The sequence below is a fragment of the Lucilia sericata genome, unplaced genomic scaffold (genome assembly GCF_015586225.1).
Source record: "Lucilia sericata isolate MDLA Ls3-8-SP2 unplaced genomic scaffold, ASM1558622v1 Contig000201F_arrow, whole genome shotgun sequence".
NCBI classification, from domain to species: Eukaryota; Metazoa; Arthropoda; class Insecta; order Diptera; family Calliphoridae; genus Lucilia; species Lucilia sericata.
Window position 1 is genome coordinate 507,084 of NW_023994229.1, and position 8,279 is coordinate 515,362.

Genomic DNA, 8,279 nt, shown 5'->3' on the forward strand with positions numbered 1-8,279 from the left:
TTAGAATCGTTTTCTGAGTCGATTTAGCCTTGATGACCTTGCCAAATTTCATAAAGATCGGGCCTCATTTGACCCTAGCTCCCATGCAAAGTCACCTTTCCAAAAATTACTTCAATATCCAAAATTAACTTATAAACACAAATATCGCGATGAAATTCGTCACAAATAAATATTACATAAATATAAATATATTCACAAAACTTTTTCGGGCATGATCCATATTTGCCCCTTCCTCCATATGAAGGCTTTTACAGAAAATTAGTTTTTCATCCATAAATTGCTTAAATGTATCGGAACAATGAATTATTATGAAAAAATAAATCACATTTAATATTCATAACTGGTGTAGTGTATCATATGGTCGGTCACGCTTTACTTTTTTCTTACTTGTTTTTTTTTTCAAAGCATGCACTAACATTCAGATAATTGATTTCGACAGTCAGACGGAAAGATGGATTGATAGACAGACAAACAGACGGATGGACAAACAGATTTCGCTACCTATCCAGAATATAGGGTAGGAAAATTGTATTGTTGAAATTACAAAAGGAGTGAAAACTTATATATACCCTTCTCACGAAGGAGATAAAAAATTACGACATAGTACGATACAATCGTACATCACCGATTGTGAATTTTACGATTATTTTGAGTCGATAATTATATGTAATTTTTAGGTTATAAAGACAAATGTTTTAAAATTTGTTTGTATTTGGTTGGTTTTTTTGAAACGGAATTTTTTAGATTCTTTTGTGATTTATATGACCCTTATAAAACTCGGTTTGCCGGCCACAAATCCTTCAACAAAAATGTTTATTATTTTTACGAACTTGTTCACTGAAAATAATTCATGCTTAATTTTACAAAACTACTTTTTTCGTAATATTTACGAAAAATTCGTATATAATACGAATTCGTATATATACGAAATATTATTTAATCAAACCCTTTTCTAATTTTACGAAAATACGAAAATCATTTGTATTATCTTTTTTAATAATATTAAGTACATTATTATTAAATAAACCTACAACATTTTATTTTATAAAATTTAAGAAAAAGTATAGTATTATATACGAATTATTTTTATAACAAATTTGTTAAAATTACATAGCTTATTATAAAAGGAACAACAATTTTTGCATAAATAAATATTTCGTAAATTTCACTATATTTATTCTAAATTTACATTTTACAATTTATGTAATTTAATTTTTCTAAAATTATTTTGCATTATAGAAAATATTTTGTATAATTTCGTATATAATAAGAAACAATTTCGTGGTGTTAAACAACGAAACATTCTAATAAAGGACGACATTTTTCGTATATATATTTGGCATGGATTATTTTCAGTGTATTTATGGAATTTCATCAAATCAGACCCATTTCGAAAAACTAGTTCTATATAAGATTAAATGAATTTCAAATAAGTAATGCAGACGATATGTATGTAGTTGTCATTGCAATGTAAGTTGTTGAATAATTCCAAGTCATTACCAGATTTTTGCTGCATTTCTCTAAAGACCCAATATAAATTTGAATTAAAAAACATATATAAAAGAACAACCATTAAATATAGATGAAAATAACGCAAAAAAAACATTTTATTAAATTTTACAAATTCTTTCCCATACTCCTCATCTAGCGTTCATAAATCTCGCCTAATAACTTAAGTCAAACTAATCGATTTTAATGGAAAAAAATAATAAATATTTTTGCACAATGATTTCATATGCTAAATGACAAGAATCCCAGTCAGCTCTAATAACAGCGGGATGTATGGGTGGGAAAGTTTGTAAACAAATGTCAAGCTTAGGACACTCCGACACACACTTCAGACGAAACATTAACAGACAATCACAACAAATGAAATGAACAAATAAACAAAAGACACATAAATACTGGGATAAAAGGATGAATGAATGAATGAGTGTATAAAGTAGCTACAATGTAACTACATTTTGATAATCATTTGACTCTTAAGTACTCTTCAGCGTTAATCCTATTAAAGCGTGTAGCATATGACGGCCAAAAAAGAAGCAACAATTCAAATAATAATAGAGATGGGTAGTACACACTACAAAGTCAACCCTCCCTCTAGCAATAGAAACAATCACAACAAACAACTTTAAAATTATAGACAAACAAAAAAGAATTTTAGCTTGTGATATTTGGTACTTTATACAAGTACTTTATTAATGTCTGGGAACAACTTGATGATGTACTCAGTTACTAGCTTTTTCAGACACAATGAAGCCAATCATCAGATCATAAAAAGATCAACTCAAGTGTGCGTGAGAATTTTATGGCAAAACAATAGATTTCAGCTAAAAGCGCACGAGCAATAAATTTTCAATTGATTTATCTGCGCCGAAAGAAAATGTACCACAAACTGGGGTGGAATACACAGGCACAAGTCATGAATTTGTAAAAGGGTGTGTTGAAATTGTTTCAAATTTAATCATTATGAATTTATTGTTATTTTAACTTTTTAAAAGAATAAATATTTATCTACTGGATATGATCTTGTTTAAGTAATTGCTCCACAAGCGGAATTAATTGCATGAAACAATAACAAATACTTAATAATAGAAATGTTAGAATTGTTTTATTTAAATAAAGAGATTAAAATGTAAATATTGTTGTCTTAGATCTTGAACAAATCAGGATTAATACATTTAAACCATGTCCTTGCAATAAATTATGCGTAGTATGTATAAGGATTTAATCATTATTGTCATCATCATTGACAACAATGATTTATGATTGCAAAAGTGTGTGTCTATGAGAAAAAAATATATCGAACCAAATAAATTTACACACCAGTCAGTTCTACAGCAGCCATTCCCTCCCAGCCAGCGAATTTGGTGGCAGGAGTAACAATAACGATAATAATGAAATTTATTATTTTTATTAGAAGGGATGATAATGACTACAACAATAATAACGATGATGATGACGTTTGACTTATGTTGTTGCTGCTGCTGTTGTTGTTGCCATTACAACTACTGCTTGTCATTATTATTGAAATTATTATGAAGAAAATACAAAAAGTTAAGTGAACTGCGAAAAGGGCCATGAATAAAAATATTTACACTAAAAATTTTCACATACATTGATTTTGTTATGTACATTAGAGTGCGTGCGTCTGTATGTTTGTGCGACCTCAAGTCACTACATTAAAATAGTCATTCGGTCATTCGTATAGACAAATAAATAAACATACGTTTTCTGACAACTTTTCCTTTATACACATAGAAGACATATAATGGTGTGTGGACAAAAAACTACGGACTAACAAAAAGTTTATTAAAAAATTGTCTAGTCTATAGTCTAGTCTATAGTCTAGTCTAGTCTAGTCTAGTCTATAGTCTAGTCTATAGTCTAGTCTATAGTCTAGTCTATAGTCTAGTCTATAGTCTAGTCTATAGTCTAGTCTATAGTCTAGTCTATAGTCTAGTCTATAGTCTAGTCTATAGTCTAGTCTATAGTCTAGTCTATAGTCTAGTCTATAGTCTAGTCTATAGTCTAGTCTATAGTCTAGTCTATAGTCTAGTCTATAGTCTAGTCTATAGTCTAGTCTATAGTCTAGTCTATAGTCTAGTCTATAGTCTAGTCTATAGTCTAGTCTATAGTCTAGTCTATAGTCTAGTCTATAGTCTAGTCTATAGTCTAGTCTATAGTCTAGTCTATAGTCTAGTCTATAGTCTAGTCTATAGTCTAGTCTATAGTCTAGTCTATAGTCTAGTCTATAGTCTAGTCTATAGTCTAGTCTATAGTCTAGTCTATAGTCTAGTCTATAGTCTAGTCTATAGTCTAGTATATAGTCTAGTATATAGTCTAGGCTAGTATTATATCTAGTCTATAGTCTAGTCTATAGTCTAGTCTATAGTCTAGTCTATAGTCTAGTCTATAGTCTAGGCTATAGTTAGTCTATAGTCTGTCATGTCTAGTCTATAGGTCAGTCTATAGTCTAGTCTATAGTCCTAGTCTATAGTCTAGTCTATAGTCTAGTCTATAGTCCCTAGTCTACAGTCCTAGTCTATCTAGTCTAGTCTATAGTTAGTATATCGTCTAGTCTATGTCTAGTCTATAGTCCTAGTCTACGATAGTCTAGTCTATAAGTCTAGTCTAGTAGTCTCTAGTAGTCTATAGTCTAGTCTATAGTCTAGTCTATAGTTCTAGTCTATAGTCTAGTCTATAGTCCTAGTCTATAGTCTAGTCTATAGTCCTAGTCTATAGTCTAGTCTATAGTCTAGTCTATAGTCTAGTCTTATAGTCTAGTCTATAGTCTAGTCTATAGTCTATCTATAGTCTAGCTATAGTCTAGTCTATAGTCCTGGCTATAGTCTAGTCTATCGTCTAGTCTATAGTCTGAGTCCTATAGTCGTCTACGTCTCTATAGTCTAGTCATAGTCTAGTCTAGTCTATAGTCTAGTCTATAGTCTAGTCTATAGTCTAGTCTATAGTCTAGTCTATAGTCTAGTCTATAGTCTAGTCTATAGTCTAGTCTAGTCTAGTCTAGTCTAGTCTATAGTCTAGTCTATAGTCTAGTCTATAGTCTAGTCTATAGTCTAGTCTATAGTCTAGTCTATAGTCTAGTCTATAGTCTAGTCTATAGTCTAGTCTATAGTCTAGTCTAGTCTATAGTCTAGTCTATAGTCTAGTCTATAGTCTAGTCTATAGTCTAGTCTAGTCTAGTCTAGTCTAGTCTAGTCTATAGTCTAGTCTATAGTCTAGTCTATAGTCTAGTCTATAGTCTAGTCTATAGTCTAGTCTATAGTCTAGTCTATAGTCTAGTCTATAGTCTAGTCTATAGTCTAGTCTATAGTCTAGTCTATAGTCTAGTCTATAGTCTAGTCTATAGTCTATTCTATAATCTAGTCTAGTCTATATTCTAGTCTTTAGATATTTGTTTAAGTATATTTTTTAGAAAGGCTTTTACTTTGTCCACATTTTGTTGTCCTCTTATTTCGGCACATTTTTTATGGTCGCATTTTACAACATTAGCATGGGTGTGTATGTGTTTAGCCTAGTCACCCTTGTAAACTTGGTTTAACTTTTTATGACCAAAAATGTGAGAAAATTTTATTTACAAATAAGTGTATTTATTTATGTTTATTTACGTGTATGCAGAAATAAATGGTACATGTATACTTGTGTATGTATATATGAATGTATGTGTAAGTTCTAACTTTTGGACAATGTCATGGTTGTTGACACAGAAGAATGTATTATTTATTTAAGAATTAGGGATAATAATTACATATGTTCGTAATAATATAGAAAAATGTGAATGATCTAAATAAATTTAAAAACTAAATTTAAAAACTTTAAAAAGTGAGTACATTAAATAGGAAAATTATAAGCCTTTGATAAATGTTTATAAATAATGCTATATTGAAATGCATACTCAACGTATAAGTAATATTTTTTATTTGATAATACTTATGCAATATATTACAAGAAAACTTTCGAACATCTTCCATGGTGGAATTGTTCGGACAAACATCGAAATCAAAATCTCTTAAATATTTTTAAATTAATAAATTTAATTTAATATTCGAGCTTAAAGACCATAACGAAAAGCGTTAGTCCACAAAATATGCCACTCATTGAATGTTTGCCAACAAGAGAAGAGAACAAAAAATCATAAATTTTCATTCATTTGAGTTTGGGTTTGTGCCCGTCTCTCATCATCTTTTTCATCGTCTGGGTGAAAATTAACACTTGTGTTCATTTGTGCTTGTTGCATGAATAATGTTGCCGGCCAGAGTGTGTCTATTAGTTAGATGTTCATCTTTTGAAACGGGTGTATGATTTTGTAACAAATTTTAAATGTTTTTTTTTTCTCATCTTATCAACTTTATTTACAAAAAAGAGATATGTATTTGATGTTACAACAGTGAATGAATAATGAAATTTTAAATGAAATTAAACTGTATGAAACATACGGCACTGAGAATTATAATCAGAAAAAATATTCATATATTTATTTAAATTTTATAAAAGCAATGCTTTTCTAACCAGCACCCATCCACCCACTCCATGTAAAGCTGTTAAAACCTGCTGTGATGAGTAATTGTAAAAAGTTTGTCGAATGTGTTGATGTATTTCGTTGGATTGGGTAATTCCAATATGATGACAGATGACGGCGCAGATGATGATGATGAGTTAAATGAATTTATTAAATTTTCATAATTGTATACATTTCGTTCGAAAAAATTTGAAGCAAATCAATGATATGTACGCATTACGTAATATGTAAGTACGTACTCAAACAATTATCTATTTCATTTGAAATTTTTATATATAATATATTATTAAGGACTATAGACTAGACTATAGACTAGCCTATAGACTAGCCTATAAACTAGCACTATAGACTAGACTATAGACTAGACTATAGACTAGACTATAGACTAGACTATAGACTAGACTATAGACTAGACTATAGACTAGACTATAGACTAGACTATAGACTAGACTATAGACTAGACTATAGACTAGACTATAGACTAGACTATAGACTAGACTATAGACTAGACTATAGACTAGACTATAGACTAGACTATAGACTAGACTATAGACTAGACTATAGACTAGACTATAGACTAGACTATAGACTAGACTATAGACTAGACTATAGACTAGACTATAGACTAGACTATAGACTAGACTATAGACTAGACTATAGACTAGACTATAGACTAGACTATAGACTAGACTATAGACTAGACTATAGACTAGACAATAGACTAGACTATAGACTAGCCTATAGACTAGAATATAAACTAGACTATAGACTAGACTATAGACTAGACTATGGACTAGACTTTAGACTAGACTATAGACTAGACTGTAGACTAGACTATTCACTAGACTATAGACTAGACTAGACTATAGAATAGACATTAGATTAGACTATAGACTAGACTGTAGACTAGACTATTCACTAGACTATAGACTAGACTAGACTAGACTATAGAATAGACATTAGATTAGACTATAGACTAAACTATAGACTAAACTATAGACGAAACTATAGACTAGACTAGACTATAGACTAGACTATAGACTAGACTATAGACTAGACTATAGACTAGACTATAGACTAGACTATAGACTAGACTATAGACTAGACTATAGATTAGACTATAGACTAGACTATAGACTAGACTATAGACTAGACTATAGACTAGACTATAGACTAGACTATAGACTAGACTATAGACTAGACTATAGACTAGACTATAGACTAGACTATAGACTAGACTATAGACTAGACTATAGACTAGACTATAGACTAGACTATAGACTAGACTATAGACTAGACTATAGACTAGACTATACTAGACTAGACTAGACTATAGACTAGACTATAGACTAGACTATAGACTAGACTATAGACTAGACTATAGACTAGACTATAGACTATAGACTAGACTATAGACTAGACTATAGACTAGACTATAGACTAGACTATAGACTAGACTATAGACTAGACTATAGACTAGACTATAGACTAGACTATAGACTAGACTATAGACTAGACTATAGACTAGACTATAGACTAGACTATAGACTAGACTATAGACTAGACTATAGACTAGACTATAGACTAGACTATAGACTAGACTATAGACTAGACTATAGACTAGACTATAGACTAGACTATAGACTAGACTATAGACTAGACTATAGACTAGACTATAGACTAGACTATAGACTAGACTATAGACTAGACTATAGACTAGACTATAGACTAGACTATAGACTAGACTATAGACTAGACTATAGACTAGACTATAGACTAGACTATAGACTAGACTATAGACTAGACTATAGACTAGACTATAGACTAGACTATAGACCTAGACTATAGACTAGACTATAGACTAGACTACTAGACTAGACTATAGACTAGACTATAGACTAGACTATAGACTAGACTATAGACTAGACTATAGACTAGACTATAGACTATAACTATAGACTAGACTATAGACTAGACTATAGACTAACTATAGACTAGACTATAGACTAGACTATAGACTAGACTATAGACTAGACTATAGACTATAGACTGACTATAGACTAGACTATATACTAGACATAGACTGATAGACTAGACTATAGACTAGACTATAGACTAGACTATAGACTAGACTATAGACTAGACTGACTAGACTATAGACTAGACTATAGACTAGACTATAGACTAGACTATAGACTAGACTATAGACTAGACTATAGACTAGACTATAGACTAGACT